Source organism: Equus quagga, chromosome 12 (assembly GCF_021613505.1).
Source record: "Equus quagga isolate Etosha38 chromosome 12, UCLA_HA_Equagga_1.0, whole genome shotgun sequence".
Classification (NCBI taxonomy): Eukaryota; Metazoa; Chordata; class Mammalia; order Perissodactyla; family Equidae; genus Equus; species Equus quagga.
In genome coordinates, this window is record NC_060278.1 from 2109054 (window position 1) to 2128334 (window position 19281).

At 45.8% G+C, this 19281-nt stretch overlaps 1 long non-coding RNA gene across 2 annotated transcripts; it reads left to right on the forward strand.

Moving 5' to 3' along the window:
- Nucleotides 1-6007: 6007 nt before the first annotated feature.
- LOC124248105 (uncharacterized) lies at nucleotides 6008-19046 on the forward strand. 2 transcript variants are annotated; one of them, XR_006890946.1, is made up of 6 exons: nucleotides 6008-6507; nucleotides 11685-12343; nucleotides 12504-13849; nucleotides 15367-15507; nucleotides 16483-16601; nucleotides 16753-19046. It is a non-coding gene; the product is annotated as an uncharacterized LOC124248105 (long non-coding RNA). The 2 variants fall into 2 exon arrangements; XR_006890945.1 differs by having other exon boundaries at nucleotides 16483-19046.
- Nucleotides 19047-19281: the final 235 nt, after the last annotated feature.

The following is a 19281-nucleotide window of genomic DNA, read 5'->3' on the forward strand; positions in this document are numbered from 1 at the left end:
AAGAAATTATTCATTTAGGTAACAATACATGAGACTCCTTCTTATTAATGCCCAAACCACGCAGTCAAAACAAGTGCTAAGGGCCTGCCCAGTGGCACAGCAGTTAAGTGTACACTTTCTGCTTCGGCGGCCCAGGGTTCGCTGGTTCGGATCCCGGTTGCAGACACGGCACCGCTTGGCAAGCCATGCTGTGGTAGGCGTCCCACATATAAAGTAGAGGAAGATGGGCATGGATGTTAGCTCAGTGCCAGTCTTCCTCAGCAAAAAGAGGAGAATTGGTGGCAGACGTTAGCTCAGGGCTAATTTTCCTCAAAAAACAAAAAAAGTGCTAAGAGAAAAAAATGCTAATGAACTATGTACTACAGGATCCTGTCACTCACAGGTATTAGGCTCTTTCTTCCACCTACAGACTATCCCAGGCTATTTTTATGGTTTCTGAACCCATGTGTTCTAACCTGTACTTGCTGCTATTTAGAATACAGACGTTAATTACCTCTTTAACATTTCCCTGCTCCTTGCCATAATCCTCAGATGCCCCCGAGCAGCTATTAGTTTCTCAAGCCCAAGCCTTTCCTCTGGTGTTTTACAGCGACAAGACTCAGGACTCTGCTCCCACTCATCTTTGGTTGGAGGGACACCGATTTGCCCTCTAGAAAGAAGTACAGAAAAGACGCTTGGTCTGTGTGCCTGCAATTCCCGGCTAACTCAGACCTTCCCCTCTGAGATGAATAAACTCTGAATTCTAAATATCTTAGACATCTCTTTAACAGGATGAGCTCACACACGTCAGAGGGGCTCCTTCCACCCCAAGTCTCTCTAGCTCTTCGTTTGGAAACGACGGTCTACCTGAATGCAGTCGGACCAAGGCTGGGCCACGCCCATGGCCAGGCAATCTGTGGGTGAGGTGTGGCAGCTGGTTATGCTTTGTGTTCAACTGTGGGTTGATTATAAATTCTCTACGGGGCCCTAAAAGACTCCACAATGGTTATTGGTTTGTCAACAGATTTTTTCCTTTTTTCTTATTTACGGTTCAGGAAGTCGCCGTTATAATGAATGAAATGCAGCTTCCAAAGGGTCTCTGAGAGTGAAGAGAAGCCCCATTTAGAACGAAAACCTCACGTTAAATGGTTGTTGAGGATCACTCAGTCCTATCGCTTAAAAATAACTCATTTCAGTAGAAATGCACTTATAATTTTTCTTACAGAACTTTTTCCTACTTATAATTCCTCATTTTACTACTGAATGCTGCAGAGGGAAGAGTGTCTTACGGTTGCAAAGAACGGGCTTTTGTTCAGTTGATGGAGTTCTTTAATTTTATTATTTTACTCTACTTACTATTAGTTACTTACTATTAGTTGATAATTGAGCTAAAAAAGAAAACAGTCAGAAAAAAGTGGAAAAGGAAGCAGGCACAGAGCAAGGCAAGCCATTTTTAGATTCCCAACAAATGTTTGCTGAATAAGTGAATGAAAAGGAACCCTGAAAACTTAAAAATAGAGTTAGAATGGGCAGGATGTCAGAGCTTCTGGGACCAAATTCAATTCAAAACATTCAGACCATTCCATTTTGAGCAAAATCTGAATTCTAAATATCTTAGACATCTGACACATATTTTCCCTTTGACTAAAATTCTGGAGAATGAAAAGGAGGCAAAAAGATGAATGTGCAGAGAAGATGAATGAGACAAACAGAAGATGAAGGGTGAGAGAGCGAAAAACAGACTGGAGCCTAGGAAAAAGAAAGCTAACATGAAGTGTGCAAATTTGCCTGCTTTTCTTTTTTCCCTCTTCTTATTTCCTCTCCTTCTTTCTAGTAGTTACACTCACAATTTCCACAGGGAGATTTAAGAGCAATTTGGAAACATGTTAAGTAAGACAACACCAGGTGGCAAATAGCAACTTAATTCTCCTTGCCAACAGAGCTAAAGACCTTGAATGCTTTTCATTAGTGAGCGGGCGGGAGGCGGCCTGGAGGGAGAGAGAGCGGAGCCATTAAGTGTGTTGTGATGAAGGCCGCACAGCGAGCCATGGGGCTCTGACAAGAAATCTTTCAATACACACATTAGTTCTCCTTTTCATCTTGCCGCCTGCTAGAAATGGGTTGTACAGGCATTTGAGATGTTTTCTCTGGAGCAAATATTTACCCAGGAGGGGTGTGTTGACACCCCGTGGCTTGGATTTCAGGGAGCATGCTGGGGCCTCTCAGGACATGTGAGTACAGAAGGCAGGGCCTGCCACACCCGGGAGGAGGGAGCTGGTTTAGACGTGGCTCCAAGAGTCAAATTTGTCCTCCAAACCAAGTCAAGTGAAGTACTTTTTATTTTGAAAATATGATAAGCAGTCTGCTTCTGAACTCTTTCATGCATTTATGTCCTATTGGTTTTTTATCCAACGGGAAAATTGGACTTTCTAGAACCTTAAACACACACTATTGAGGTAGAGATAAACACATGTCATTGAAGATAAACCGGAAGATCTGGATGTCAATATTGCTATTATTTCAGTTTCTGTGCCCGGTAGCATCTTTAGCCCCTGTCTGACTGCAGAGGCCGCTCATGTTCAATGTCTTCATTCTCTCCAGTGAGACTCTGCAGCCCGGTTCTCTTCTTGGGAGGACTCCTACGGACGGGGAGACGGCGGGGAAAGCCCAAACCTGGGTTTGCGAGACTGGATCTCTTTTTTAGGTTATGTGGTCTTGTTTTTTGTGAAGGTCAGTAGGTGTGAACTGAAGAAGCAGGTAGAAAGGCTCCCCCAGGGGAACTGAGTAGAGAGCGAATCAGGAAGCGAACTTCATAAGATTTGGACAGTGGGCACTCTGGTGTCCTGTCTGCCCCCAGCCTCCGTCATGAAGCAGGAAGTGGTCCGCTCAGAGTGGTCCCCAGACAAATCCAGAAATGCCGCCTGGGCTTTCCTTCTTCCACTCCGCCTTGCTGACAAACAGGGCTGTGTTGTTCCCGGTATGGCAGGACACCCTCAGTCCTAGGCCACCTTGTGCCTGCACTCCCCGCCTCCCTGTGTGTGTGGGGGGGGGGGGGGGGGGGGGGGGTGGGGGGGGTTGGGGGTGGGTACCAGCCTCGTCAGTTTGTGGGCTCCACAGACTCGAGGGTTGAAGATCTCACACTATTGGGGATTTTCCTTTAAAAAACGCAATGCTGTCGTAAACAATATTAAGGCTGATTGTAAGTGTAGTTCTCAAAAGGCTTTCCACTTTTTTTGATAAAAGGTTAAGAGCTGGGGCAATGGGATCACACTAGGATCGAATCCTGTGCCAGTTGCTCAGTTTGCTCATCTGTAGGTGGGGTTGATAATGGAACTTCTGTCACCTGTCACGGTCGTTGAGCGGGTTGAGTTAACGCATACAAAGCACTCATCCCAATGCTTGTGTCATAGTAAGCATCAAGTGCGCTCAGCGTGAATGTGTGACCTGTTCCAGTGTTCATTTGCTGTGAGGTTTAACCGGCCTGCCCGGCACTGTCTTACTGTGCTCTGTTGAAGAACAGCCCGAAGTTACTCCACATTTCCCCCGAGATTTGTTTTCAAGGCCTCAGTTTACGTCGCTAAAGCTCTAAAATATCACGAACATTTGCATTCTATTGAGTCGGCCCAGGGGTCGAGATTCCTGTCATCCAATGGCCTTCCAGGGCCCTGATGTAGCTGGCCCTTCCCGCCAGGTGTTCAAGGACTTGGTCCCCACACACAAAGCCAAAGAGAGAACTAAGGAAACTTTCGGATAGTTCAGGTTACCAGTGTGAGATTTATCTGGGAAATTGTCTCAAATCCCTGGGAATTTGCCCTTTGGAAAAGAACTATGTTCTACTTTCCTATACTATGTCTTGGAACTGCGACTTATCCATAAGGAAAAGGAAAAAAAAAACCCTCCAGCTTTTATTCTGTCTATTCATTAAATAGTTATCAAGACCTTGCTATGTCGTTTGCCAAGAGTTGGATGTCAAATGATGCACAAGACATAATCAATTCTGAGGAACTTAAAGTTAGCTAGAAGAGAAGCTGTATGAACACCAAAGTATGGGGATGTGAGCTGTAAGCCAGATCTGGAGCGGCTTCGCTGAGCAGCTGGTATCACTTCCTGTAGGATGAATAGGAGTCTGCCAAGATGAAACAGGAGAGAAGGCCATTCCAGAAAGATGGCACAGCCGGTGCAAAGGGTCAGGAGTCAGCAAAGAACCTGGATTATTGAGAAGATGGGTGAGGAGTTTGGGGTGGCCAGAGCATGGTACTCCCTCTCTCTCTGCTGGTCCACCCCCTAAGCCACACTCCTCAGGGCTGAGCAGTGGAGGAGAGCAGTGACTACCCAGAACGTTGGTGCTGAGACCCAGAGGTGGGCCACTACCTCATTTCCAAGAGGGGCCACCAAGGGTCAGGCCCCAGAAGCTGAGTAAGGGGCCACGTATAAACTGCGCAGCCAGAGGGGCTGGTGAGCCAGCGCAGGCTGATCTGCAGGAGAGCCCAAAGCCTGGGGCAGTACCTGGAGACCAAGAGGTTTGGGGATTGCGAAGCGCCTTTTATGTCTTCCGAAGATGCTGAGCTTCACCTGTCCCTGCAGGCGAGGGCAAACTGGTAGACTGTCTTTACAACTCTGCACTGAGGAGAATGTTTAGGAAGAAAAAGGGTCGAGACAGGAATTCGTGTTTAGTGAGGATGCTGTTGCAGTGCTCCGGGGACCCTGTTGAGGTCTGCAGGAAGACGATGATAGTGGAAAGGAGGGATAGATAGAATCTGGAGCTGTTTCAGGTAAAAGTGGCAGGATCTTGTGGTGTTGGATGCAGGTGAGGAAGGAGGAACGTTTTGCTGAGGGTGGTGTTGGGGGAGGTCTGCTGGGCGTCGTCCTGTTGGTCGCAGGACCCGGGTGTGGAGGTGGGAACCGCTTCAAGCAGCAGCACTGGGAGCTAACTGTGCTCCCGGCACTGGGCTAACCCCTCTACCTGGGGCAGTGCAGTCAGGACCTACTGCAGTCCTGTGAGCGGGGCACAATGACCCCCACTTGAGAGAGGGGGACTGAGGCGCAGAAAGGCATAGCAGCTGCCCATGTTTACACAACTGTAAGTGGCCGAGCTGGACCTGGGACCATGTCCACCTTGCTCTTCACCACCGTGTGTGTTTGCTGCCTTCCCAGAATACGGAGATGTAATGCCAGTTTGAAAGACTGAACTGATCCTGGCTTTGGGGCAACAGGTTGGGCAGATCCACTGGGGCCTATTTGCATGAGTGACTGAGGAACCCCAGGCAAATAACTCATCGGCGGGAAGACAGTGGGTGAGAGAAAGGGCCCCAGACAGGGTGGGATGTGAGCTGGTGATGCGCAGCCCCGCTTCCCCGGGACCTGGGCTGGAGCCCTGAGTGGAGCAGGTGGCGCAGCTGAGAGGCCTGCTGCACGCTGGTCCCCGTGGGACCCCTGGACGGGGGGCAGGGTGAACACGCTGGTGGCCCCAGGAGTGCTGGAGGCCTGGGGCCCGGGGAGGAGCAGGAGGTTGTGTGGCGCCTGTCGGGGTGTTTGGAGAGTTAGGAGTCATGGAGATGGCTTCAGGGGCAGACAGAGGAAAACGACGTCTCCTTTGTAGCAGCCAAGAGGGTTCAGTCCTCAGACATACTGGTGACACCCCTGGGGCTCTCTGAGGCACAGGGGAATAATCTACCAGAGGCTAGGCCGCTCCTCACAGCTCTGCGGGGGGACAGGCTGGGGGACACAGTGCTTTGCTCTTGTAACCTAGTTCCCCCTCAGGCGAGTGCACTTAGCACAGATCCGGCACGAAGTAGTAAGAGTGACAGCCAACACTTGTTGAGCATTTAATCTGCCCCAGGTGTGGCTCCAGGTGTTTCCATGCCTTATCTTATGTAACCCCCAAGACAGGATGGGGGGGGGGGGGTGAGTGTTACATGCTCTCACTGTCCCTTCGCACATGTCAGCGATTGGGACCAGAAGAGATGTCCTCAATTCCGTCCTGAGTTGAAAGTTTATGAACCAAGGATGTAGAAGCTTACTGAGCTCATCACTGCTTGTGGAACTGAAAAGCCTGATTCAAACGCACCCTGCGCAGATTCCGAGGCAGCTTTGGAGCCGGTCCACACGTTCCCCTCCCCTTCTTTAAATTGACATTTGTTTCTCAGCTGACAGGATTTGTCCCGGGCCCCCTGGAGGGGCGAAGTGACGCCCCCATCTGATCAGCATCTAAAAACACCTTGGCTAATTTAAAAAATGGAGATCTTGAATGTGCTCCGTCCATTACGCTCGACCGTGTGAGCGCGCTGCGCAAGCCCGGGGCAGACGGCCTGCTCCGCCGTTTGTTTTTACAACAAGCTTTGCAGCCTCGCGGGCTGAGAGGATTCTGGTTAAAGGGTGTACACTGTGAATCACAGTTTCAAAGGAAGACGGCAAATACAAACCGCAGCCAAGCCATTTGTAAACCTGGATTGCTGACAGAAATCCAGGAAGCAGCAGAAAAACAACCAAACACAAAAACACAGTGAAGAGCCTGGATTCTAAGCTGCGGTAACGGAGGGAAGAGCCCGGGGACCCGGCGGGCGCGGGGGCGGGGGGGGGGGCGGGGGGGGGGGGGGACCGGGGGGGGGGGGGCCGGGGGCCGGGGGGGGGGGGCGCGGGGCCGGGAGAGCGGGGTGCGCGCGCTTTCGCCGGCCCGAGCGGCCAGGGCACCGTGGGAACAGCACCATGAACTCAATCAGTACAAATCTCTTTACATGACTTTCATGCATTTCATAATCCTTTTCCTAGTAGTAATAATAATGGCTAACATTTACTGAGCTCTCTGCCTTCAAAACGCATCAGAGTGTCAGTGCTGGCGTGAACGTCCGCCCGGGGAGCAGGGCCCCGTGTCTGTCCGTCCGCTGCTGCGCGGACAGCACCCAGAACAGCGCCTAACGCTCGGGGACGACGGGCGTGGGGGGGTGACCTTCGGCAGACAAGGCTCCAGCTGCTTTACTGATTCATCGAATCTTCCTCACGACCCACGAGCTGGGCCTTTATTATTATTTCCACTTTACGGACGAGCCGACTGAGTCCCGGAGAAGGTAACTAGCTCGTCCGAGGTCCCGGGTGCTGAGCGGCGAAGCCAGCGTCAAACCCAGAACGGGCTGCTCCGGGCGGCTGGTCTTCACTTTTAGTTTTTCCTCAGTCTCCCTACATTTAATTTCCTATAATGCTTTTCTAACGGGTCAAACCATTTTATACCAAACCCTCCTTTACAAGCAAAAGGAAACCTTTATTTTGCTCTTTTTAAAGCATATGTTATTCAATATTCTTATTCCTGATGCCAAAGGTCTTGAACTAGTTTAGAGATAGAAAAAAATTAAGACCGGGGAATGGAAATATTACCTTAAGGAGAATCTTAAATTTATATTTTCTTTTAAGAGCCAATATATTATGATTTTTTAAATAAAAATGTATTTATACTCAAGTTTGCTCTGTGGTGCAGTATAAAAAATTGTTTTTAAGAAGTAAGTGAGGTGAGACAAAATTACCCAGGTCATAAAATTATAAATCTAACTTTTTAATCCTTAATTTTTATATAGTCTTGCTAATTTCTTCAGGACGATTTTATCTCTTTGATACAATCGGATAGATGTAAATGACACTGTGTTTAGAAAAGTACAGGCCTCATAGTGGAGAGAGAGAGACATGTTAACTGCAAATGCAGCCTGTGCTGACCTGTGATTTCTTTCAAGACACTCCTTATAGATTGGATACATTTGAGTTCACTTATTCAGGCAAAGCAACATCAAGCACAACTTCTGTTTGACAGCTGTATTCTGTTGAGTTTGCTTAAGGAATTCTTTGTTTGATTTTGAACCCAGGAGTAATTTGTGACATTAAAGCTCCCTATGTGAAAAGGTCCATCCTCCACCTTCTCCCTCCCATTGCCTGTCCTCTCCTAACCCCGCCCTCCCAGTTGATGAAAATCGTACTCCAGCTCTCATCATCCCCACAGATTGCTCATTCCGACTGTATTTAGAAGAGGCTGGTAAGAGCAGGTAATAAGACTTGGCTGAGTGAGTGGCCGTCTTCTTTATATTTCTTGGGTCTTCTGGCTATAATCCAGTGGCACCTGAAAGTGAGAGAGGATATAGCATTAACCTGAGCCCTTTATTAGTAATCACATTTGTAAGTTAGACCAGTTCCTCACAAAAAGCTCATAATCTTAGAGCCACAGACTCTTAAGAGAACTTAATAATCATCTTGTACAACCTCTCAGGTAATTCAGAAATATATCTTTGCTAATTCATTACTGAATTATATTAGTAGAAAACCAAAGCCTTTTGACTAGGCTTCTCAGACAATGCAAATGTAAACTCTGCAATCTTACTTGAAGGTGTGGAAGAGCACACCGTGAAATTGTCACATCCCAAAGCCATTACCAGCCTAGGTACCAATCAGAAGGCCCTCTCCCAGGAGAAAACAGTTCATTTCCTACTTTAATTTTTCAATCACTGATTATGAATCCTGGTTGAATATTTGTGTCTAAGTTTAAGAGGAAGCTCTTTAGCAGTTTTCTTTTTGCAACTGTAAAAGAGCCTTCCTTTGTAATTGTAGACACTTTGGGAAAAAACCCAAAAACAAACATGTTTTCTTACCAGATAGTTTTCATAAGTTTTGGTCCTGTCAAGTTTTCTTGTTAAAACATTAGATTTTCGACTTTGATTTATTTTATGTTCCTTTGATTGGGTCTAAGGATATTTAAGTGCATATAGACCTCAAATTTTCTAATCCAGATCTCTACATCTTTAATTTTTAGGGGAAAAGACCATGTTCCTCTTCTGCATTTCCCCAATTAACTCAACGAATCATGGCCTGCTCTGAGGAACACTTCCAAACATCTGCTAAGATCTCTTCCTTCCATGTCCCAGAGTCCTCCCAGTGGTGGTCCCCTTTCCCAACAGCACATCTTCACTGACCTAAGATTGATCCCCTCCTCTTGGCCCCAATTGATCTTTCAGCTTTTCTTGGGATGGGAGGGTTTTTGATGATGGAAAATTAAATACCTCCAAATATGTATAACCTCAATAGTGAATACATTACAACACCGTAATTCACAATTTTTAAGCTGACTGAAGTGACTTAGCAAGGTTTCAAAAGGAGACGCATGGGTAATGTGGTGATAACATTTACTTTCCAAAACTCCAGGGAAAATGAATCTACCTGGTTACATTTTATAGATATTGTACCTTGTAATCATATACTATAGAGTGATGACACCATCAATATCATTTATAAAAGCTGGTGGTGCTGGGGCTGCCCTGTGGCCGAGTGGTTAAGTTCACGAGCTCCGCTGCGGTGGCCCTGGGTTTCGCGGGTTCGGATCCTGGGTGCTGACGTGGCACCACTCATCAGGCCATGCTGAGGCGGCATCCCACGTGCCACAACTAGAAGGACCCACAAGCTAAAAATATACAACTATGTACCGGGGGCTTTGGGGAGAAAAAGGAAAAGTAAAATCTTAAAAAAAAAAAGCTGGTGGTGGTGAAACTAAGGACATGATTCCATTCTACACAGGTTAATAATTCTATACAAGTTAAACCAAATTTAATTTACCAACCTGTGTATCTTACTAGTTATTTAATTCAAGGTATTTGTCCTTTTGTGTCCTTCAGGTAGGGCCACCACCCGCCACCATCCGGCTGGGGAATATCTCTGATTCTTTCCTTTCACTTACCCTTTAACCTAACAAATCTCAAGGCTTTCTGACTACAACTCCAAATATTTTTCATCTATGTCCCCCACATGAATATTAGAAAGGAAGAAAAAAGACATTATTTATTGATGATATGATTGTCTGCATAGAAAACCCAAAAGAATCTATAGAAAAATTATGAAAATCAATAGAAGAGTTTGGATAGGTTGCTGAATACAAAATCAATGCACAAATGCCAATTGCATTTTTATACACCAGCAAAGGTAGTTAGATATGATTTACAGTAGCAGCAAAAGTGTTAAGGAACAAGAGAGAAATCTTCCAGAATGAGCAAGCTCTTTATGAAAACATTTTAAAACTTTGTGGATTGATCTTAAAGAAGGGCAAATAAATGGAAGGCTGTATTGTGTTCATAGAAGGAAAGATTCAAGATCAATTGTTCCTATATGGATCAATTCATTTTAAACCAACGTCCCAAAGTGTTTGCCCCATCCTTCTCTGCCTGGGAACTTATGAACTGATCTTAAAATGCATGAAGAAGAGCAAAGGGCAGAGAATTGTCAAGAGACTCCTGAAGAGGAGTCTTGGTTTGCTATAGACTTATGATATATAAGCCATGGTAATAAAGACCGTGGGTATTGGCACAGGGTCAGATGGACCAATCAAAGAGAACAGAACACCCAGGAACAGACTAATACAAACATGCAAACTCTATTTATGACTGGGCAGGCACTGCAGATCAGTGAAAAAGGATGGACGATTCAATAAGTGCTATTGAACCAACTGGCTATCCATACAGAAAAAAATCAAGTTAGATTGATCCCTTGCACATTAAAACTCTATTCTAGATAAATTAAAAACTTAAAATCAAAAGGCAAAACTGAAAAATTTAGAAGACAAATATGAGAACTTACTTGTGAACTTAGAGTAAGTATAGATTTTTAAAATCAACTGCAAAAAGCACAAACTACAGAGGAAAATAATGATAAATTCAACTACTTTAAAAATAAAATGGTTGCTCATTTAAAGACAACTTAGAAGAGTGAAAAAGGAAGTCACAAACTGGGAGAAGATATTTGCAATACATATCATTGACAAAGGATAAAAATACAAAATATATAAATTACTTAAATCAATAGGAAAATGACAATCCAACAGGAAATAGAAAATGGGCAAAGGCATTAAAAAATACTTCACAGAAAAGGAAATGTAATTGGCCCATAAATGTATGAAAAGGTGCACAATCTCATCTGGTAATCAAGGCAAGGAAAATTAAAACCACCAATGAGATACTATTTCACACCCACCAAAAAACTAAAAAGTCTAACAATACTAAGTGTTGGAGAGAATGTGGGGAAGTGGAAATTTCTACTCTGGAAAATAATTTCGCAGTGACTAGTAAAGTCAACATGTACAGAACCTATGACCTAGAAACTCTACTCCTAAGAAATATATCCTAGAGAATTTCTAGCACATGTGCACTAGAACACTTATACAAGAAATCCATAGCGGCCTTGTTCCTAACAGCAGAATACTGAAAGCAGCACAAACGGCTGTAACTACTAGGATGGACAGATGGTAACATAGTCATATGATGGTGACGTGTGTCACCGGCACGATCCTGCATTGATGTGCTTGAATCTCAGAACGTTCATTGCAAAAAGCATGTCCTACTCTATACACTATACAATTTCATTTCTATAAAGTATAAAATAGGCGAGAATGAATATCTTGCTTAGGGATGTGTATTTACTGGGTAAAACAAAGGGAAACAGTGGGTATTTGACGTGAAATTCAGGAAAGAGGAGGAGTTAAGAAGGGGTTACCTAGAAACAAATTGTTTCTTTAAACAATTTCTTTAAATAATAATTCTTTAACTGTACGTATACCATTACATAAAAGAGAGAGAAGCAGAGATGGCAGAATGAGAGAGGGAGGGAGACAGAGACTTTCCAGAGGTTCAGCTGTGTTCTTGTCGTGTGATGTCCTGGGTCTTTATAATATTTCCTTCTCTGTTTCCTAGTGTTATGGGCTGAATTGTGTTCGCCCAAAATTTGTATGTCGAAGCTCTAACCTCCAGGACGTCAACGTGACTGTGTTTGGAGACAGAGTCTTTACAGACGTAACTAAGTTAAATGAGGTCTCTGGGGGGCGGAGGAGCCCTGGTCCAGTGTGAGGGGTGTCTCTTTAAGAAGAGGAAATGAGGACACAGACACACAGAGAAGACCATAGGGAGTGACAGGGAGGAGACGGCCGGCGGTGCAATGTCGGACTCTGGCCGCCGGAGCAGCGAGGACATCAGTGTCTGCTGTTGAAGCCCCGGCCGCGCTGCCCGCTCCGCCCGGCGGGGCCCGGCGCCCCTCGCCACCTGCCGCCCCAGCTCCGCCGCGGGGGCCTCGCCGCGCCGCCTCCCTCCGGGCTGCCCCTTCTTCACCGAGGGCGACGCCCCCCGGGACTTGGGGTCACACTGCGCCTGCTCTAGCGTCACAGGAGCACTGTTGGCTGGAAGCCTCTGTCCCCGTGTCCCTCCTCGCCCTGGACGTGGCTCCCTGCGGCGGCCCGCATCTTCGCCTTCTCCGCGCGCGGGCGCCGGGCGCACCGAGGGCGCTCACGGGGCTCGTGGGTGCAGCGCGGAACGGGAACGGGACGGTGTAGCGAGCATCACCCAAGTACAACTCTGGGGTATGCATTTATTTAATTTTGCCTTAAAATAGTGCATAACTTCTGAGGAGAGGAGGGAGGGGGACACCGGATACTGAAATCGCTTTGCCTTTTTAGTGAGTTTTCCCTTAAAATGAAAAGCGAACATCACCACTAATGTCCCCATTCCATTTCCCAAAAGAAAGTACGAGCTTGAACTGCTACAGCGATCGTGTGGGAAGGGGGTGACCTCCCTCAGATGTTTGACCGCCGCCGGGTCCACGCCATCTTCACTCAGCACACGCTTGCTGAATGCCTGTCTGCGCTGGGCACTGGGGAGAGTGAACAAGACTCTCCTGTGAGGCCCTCATTCTTGTGAGAGGAGACAACGAACGGGAAAGTACCAGATAGTACCATGAGTGTGCAATGAAATACTTGACGTAGGTTATGGGATAGACAGTAGTCGGGGCTCCTTTAGACTGAGTGCTCTGGGATGCCCCATCTGAGGAGCTGGCATTGGAGCTGCACCCTGATGACAAGATGCAGACACATGGAAATCGTAAGGAAGAGCATTCCAGAAGGAGGGAATAGAAAGTGCAGAGGCCCATGCAAGAACACGGGAACAGAAGGGAGGCCAGTGTGGCTCAGGTGTAGCAGGCGCCAGGGAGTTAAGTGTGGGCAGGCGGAGGGCAGGTGACGTCCCGTCATGGTGAGCGGATCATGACATAAGATCAAATGAGGTTTTTATTCCAGATGTGGTGGAAAGTCACTTAAGGGTTTTAAAAAGAGGAGCGGCACGATCTGACTCGTATTTTTAAAAAGATCATCTGGCTCCTGCATGGAGAATGGATGGGGGTGGGATGGTGAGGGCAAGGGAGAAAACAAGGAGCCCAACTATGAGGCTGCAGGAATCCAGGCCCCAGAAGGTAGCGCTTGCAGAGGATCTGGTGAGAACTGGGCAGATTCAGGGAGAGCTTTGCGAGTGGAGTCCATAAACCATGAGGGTGTGGGAAAGGAGGACGCAGGGTGATTTTCAGGTTTGTGGCTTGAGCAGCTGGCTGGATGCTGGGGCCATTTACTGAGAACCAGCCTAGGAGAGCAATGTTTCGGGGGTGATGGTGGGGTGGGGTATCTAGAGTTCTTTTTAAATTTCAGATGCCTTTTCTGCATCCAAGAGGCAATGTCTTGTGAACAGATAGAAACAGGAGTCTGGGAATCAGAGAAAAGGTGGGACCTGGGTAACTATGCCCATCCTTCTGTCTACACATCCATCTGTCTCTCTTTCAGTGTCAAGGTCATGGATGCTATTTAAGCCCATGGGACTGAATGGGATTGCCTGGGTAGCCAGAAGAGATGAAGAAGATGCCGAGGCTGACCTTTGTGGTACTCCAAATTTTAGTGATCTTCACATTAGAGATGTCCAGCCAAGGTGACAGAAAAGGAGCAGCCAGAAAGGCAGGAGAAAGATCAAAGTAACCGATGTCACGGAAGCCAAGAGAAGAGATGCTTCAGGAGGAAGGAAGAGTTGAAGTGTTACCGAAGAGCCAAGTAAGAAAAGATCACTGGATGTGGAAACAAGGAAGTTGTGTGTGACCTTGACAAGGGGGATTTCAGTGGGACTGTGGAGACAGGAACAGGATTTCAGATTTATGAGAAAATGGGAGGTGAGAGTAAGGACGGCAATACCAAAGGGGACCTTCACAAGGTCTTGTTTGAAAGAGTAGCAGAGAAATGGGAGCACTTTCTGGAGGGAGGTGCAGGGACAAAGGAAGCTGGTGGGGCTTTTGTTTTTTGTTCAAGAAATGAGATTCTGGAACTTGTTTATATGCTAATAGGAATGATTTAATAGAGAGGGAAGTACTCATGATGAAAAATTTGGGAACCAAAGTTCTTGAGACAAGAGGAGATAAAAAACAGAATTTGAATTATTGTCAACAAAAGTGTTGCTAAAAATTCATTTTGAAAAAATCAGTTATTCCCTAACTCCAAATTATAAAATAATAATAATAATAATAATGATAATGACAATGAGATAACTACTTTTATTATGCACTTTCTGTAAGTCAGATACTCTGTGCTTTATTTATTTTATCACTTCAACAATACCTAGACTAAAAATTTATGATTATTATTTATTTTTTTCTTTGAGGAACATTAGCCCTGAGCTAACATCTGCTGCCAATCTCCCTCTTTTTGCTGAGGAAGACTGGAACTGAGCTAACATGCGTGCCCATCTTCCTCTACTTTATATGTGGGACGCCTGCTACAGCATGGCTTGACAAGTGGTGAGTCGGTCCGTACTCAGATCTGAAGAGGTGAACCCTGGGCCACCGAAGTAGAGCACGCAAACTTAACTGCTGCGCCACTGGGCTGGCCCCCCCGAAATTTATTATTTTTTTTACAAAGTTTTGCAAATGAGCAAGTTGAGGCTCAGAGAGTTGCATCTGCTGATGATGAATAGGTGGCAGATCTAGGGTCCATATCCACACTGGTTGATGCCAGTGTTTCAATTGCTCAGTGACACTTAGACTCAGGCTGGCAAGCCCCTCTCCCCCACGCCCCTCCATCCTGTGCTTCCCCCAAACCCTGCAGGCCCTGGGTTCCTGCCACAGAACGCCGTGTATGATCATTGTGACAAAACTGGGAACCTGTCACACTGTTCTGTTTAGAAAGCTGCTTCATTTTTTATTACTTGAAATTATTATCTCGCCCATGACTAAAATGGTTACCACTCCTAAAGCAAGTGCTATTTTCACACACCAGCCATTCCCTGAAAACAAAAAGTCCTGTGGGAATAAGTATGATGTGTTCAGGACAAGTTCTAACAAGCTGTGTTTAAGGCTATTTATATTTTCTAAAGGCTCTTTTATTTGGAGTTCATAAATAAATGTGTATGTTTATATTGCAATCTGCTTGAGAGGAAGAATTGAGTTTTTTACTGGTTTGTATTTCCTTTATAATTCTCTAAGAGCTTGGTATGCAGAAAAGATGTTCAATAGTGGAACTGCCGCCTGGTTGATGGAAAGTGTTCATGGAAAGCTCAGACTCTGTTTCCTCCTATCTAGGTCGTGAAGCTCCAGGGAAAGAGAACTTTATTGGATTGTATCCATGATTGAAAAAGCCTTCCTTCCATTTTTAACATCAATCTGGGGAATGATCAATTGCTAAACTTTGAAAATACGCTATTCATTGAGCACGTACGCCATGTAAGAGGCCCTCATTATCTGAGCATAAAAAGCTACTTAAATGGGATCCGCTTCCAATGGGGAACAAAATGTCATACTAATTCATTTTTTTAAAGTGTTTGATTGTGATTTATCTGGAAAAAATGAAACTAAAGTGAAAAACTTTAAATTTTTCAAACTTATATGAAGAAGATTTGGGTTATATCATATTGCAATATGAATTTAGTCTTAGAATAAACCAAGAATGCGCGAGTTATTTATTTGGGGAGGGGTGAACTTTCCTGGCACAGCTGCACAATACGGCAGCCTCATGGCTGCTGAGGCCTCGCGGCTGATTTTACAGGCTGACCATAAAAACAATTGTTTTCATGAAAATACCCCGTAGCTTTATCAGCTCTCCCAGGGGCCCTTCTTCATCCTTTGATATTTGAATAGTTCTTTGCTTAAGCATCTGTCGGGCATCACCTTTGCAGATTCTTTAGTTTGTAACAGTCTGACGCTGGCAGATCCTCCCTGGGTGACAGCTCTGCCTGTGCTAAGAGCTGATCTCCAAAATTGTTTCCATGAAAACCACCTATTTCATGAGATTGCAGTTCCATTCTGTGTACATCTGCACCGGATGTTACCTCAGACAATCTTGACTTATGACCCTGACGAGCTGCATGGCGACAGGGACGTCAACATGCAGCAGGAAGAGATGTTACGATGGTCGTGCATGGAGCTTCACTAATGGCCTATTTTCTTGCTTCCCTAAGCTGTGTATCTTTGGAGCTAAGATAGAAACGTTTGCCCATCCCTATTTGAAGTAGTGGGGTGGAGGGAGTGGAGAAAAGAGGAAAGAGTTAGCATGATTTAAAGTCTTTGCTCTTGCTTCCTTTCCCACTTCACCCCATTCAGGTCTCTTATGTTCCATATTTCCTGGAATAACAGTTTCCCTCCTGCTTCAACGCTAACCCTAGTTACTAAGGTTTCGTAACCACTTCTTCTTTCTCCCAGCCACAGTCACTGAGGAGGAGAGAAAGGGAGCCTGGAAGATCCTGGAGGATAAAAGTGCTTTTCCAAGAGGCATTTGGACCATTAAACTATGATGGGATGGATTTAGGCTCTGAGAAAAGGTAGGAGGATTGCACCTTTAGTCCCCATCCCATAATTTAAATTCCCGGTGCGCCCCACAGCCCAGGGTGTAGCTCTGGAGCAGCAACTCTAATTACAGCCCTGCAGGGAATGCCGTCATTCTGCATCCCATCTCCCTCTCTACCCCTGCAGTCCACCACTCCCCACCCACCGAACCTCTGCGGCCCAGCCCAGCCCAGCCCGAAGCCGTGTCTCCATGGCTCTGCCAAGGCCGAAAGCCAGGTTACACGACCATTCTGTTCCAGGAGCATTGTCTTAAACCACAATGGGATTCCTTCACATCTACAGGTTTTCTGCTTGTCTAGACTATAAGAATCTATGTTAATTAGGTGGATCTATTTGTACCGACATGAAAAGATGTCCAAGATACATTAAGTGAAAAAAATTTGCAAAACTGTGTCCATAATATAACATTTTGTTAAAATATTTATATTTACATACATATTAATTCATGGAACCTGATGTTAAAATTGAAGTTTCAGTGAAATTGACAAGGTATGTTAGATACCAGACAGCACATGAAGGGTGACACAGGTTACCCTGGAGGAATCTTTAAAGGAAATCTTGAAAACTGGCTCTGGGACCCTTGAATCCTCTGACCCAGAGGATTTCTTGAATATAACAAAGTGGAGATAGAGGGTTTTGTGAGGAAATTTCTTTGAAGAGTTCTGCTACCCCGGGCCAGGAGCTGGGAAGTGCGAGGTCCTGTATCTGAAGCCCCGAGAGGATGGGCTCCTACCGACAATTAGAGAGCTTGGTTTGTGTTTCTTGGAGTTGAGAGACACCAGGGATTAGTGCCTGATTCATGCCTCAGGAAGCAAAAGGGGCTTGTGACAGGGCAGAGAGAGTGGAGGGCTGTGTTTGAGAAGTAACTGTGCTCCCGTCTATCCATGGGCATGACTGTTCTCACAGATCCTGGGCCACAAGGGAGAGAGAGCCAGCCTGCAGGACCTAAGGTCCATTTGAAGTCCAAAAGGAGTGCTGGGGAGGGCCAGTGAACTCCATCAGTGAGAATCGGAGTGAGGAGTGGGTCCTCAGAGAGCGAGGGCTGAAATGGGCTTTAGTCAGTAAAGGAGAGGCATCACCCAGGCCTGAGGGCCTAGCAGGGGACCTCCAAGATGCCTCAGAAACAGCCTGGAGAGGGGTATGACCCTCAGCATTTGTGGCCCAGAGAGCAGCAGTCAGCAGCCAAGGAAGGAGGTCTGTCTGTCCTCTCACCTCACTTCCCCAACCCCTTGACTCTGCCAAGTGAGCAAGTGGGGAAGAGGGGAAAAGAGAAAGAAAACCAGACCCCACTACCTTCAGGAGAGGAAAAGTCTCTCCTTTAACGAAGTCTGAATTGATGAATAAAACCTTGGACTGGATACCTACTTTCTGATTCAATGCTGTATTTTGCAATTGCATAACAGTCTACTATCTAAAAACTGAGGAAGAAAATTGAGGAGACTGCCAAGTTTTCAGCCAGTGGTAGGGGAAAATCTCCCTACTGAATAAACTTTAAAGGGGTAGAGGGAAACAAAAATACAGTGGGGGTTTCTATGACACTCCTTTATTGTGCTTTGGAGAGACTAGTTTCTCATAAACAAGGTAGGATGTCAGAAGGAGGATGCATCACTTTGGTTATCTCTGAGGGGCGGGGACGTGGGAGTTGTTCATTTTTTCTCTTATCTACTTCCATTATGTTTGAATTATGTAAACAGAGCATGGTTACTTTTGTAATCAGAAAAGCTATGATGATAAATGTGCCCATCCAAAATATAAAGGGAAAAATCAACACCACATGTAAAATATTATTGGCTAGAAAGAGAGCAAGCTGAAAAATGAAATAATCATCGTTGCTAACATTTGTAGAATGCGTTACATTTTACAAAACATTTTCACTTTAATGATCTCATTTGATTGTTACAGCAACTCTGGAGTTAGGTTTTGAATTATTCACAGTGTGCAGATGTAGAAACAGAGTGTCATAATTGTTGGTTACTTTGCTTAGCTGACAACACTTGCTGGTAAAGAGAAGGCTCGAGTTTGTCTTCTGGCCATGAGTCCCATATTCTTCCTATTTCACAATACCCACTGCTGGACAGCAAGGACGTTTTGTTGTCAGGAGGTATTCGCTCGCCCACTCCCAATGGACCGCACTTGGAGCCCTACTGGGCCTGACATGATAAAGCCACATTAACGCAGCCTGCATTGACAGTACTGTTCCGAACAATATTCCACTTCCCTCTCTAAACATGCAATCTCTATATGCTTAACACCTCACCTTTCTCCTCACCTTCCAACTGATATTCTTGCTGAGTTCCATACCTGTTGATGACCCAATTGTTTTTCCAGTATCACAGTCCTAACTTCATTTTTCTTTGATTTCTCCTTCTCATTTTATTCCATACTTGGTCATTTTTAAGTCTTTTTTTTTCCGAGGAAGATTAGCCCTGAGCTAACATCTGCCAATCCTCCTCTTTTTGCTGAGGAAGACTGGCCCTGAGCTAACATCCATGCCCATCTTCCTCCACTTTGTATGGGGGACGCCTGCCACAGCATGGCTTACCATGTGGTGCCATGTCCACACCCAGGATCCGAACCGTGAACCCGGGCCCCCAGGAAGCAGAACATGTGCACTTAACCGCTGCGCCACCAGTCCAGCCCCTTAAGTCTTTTTGA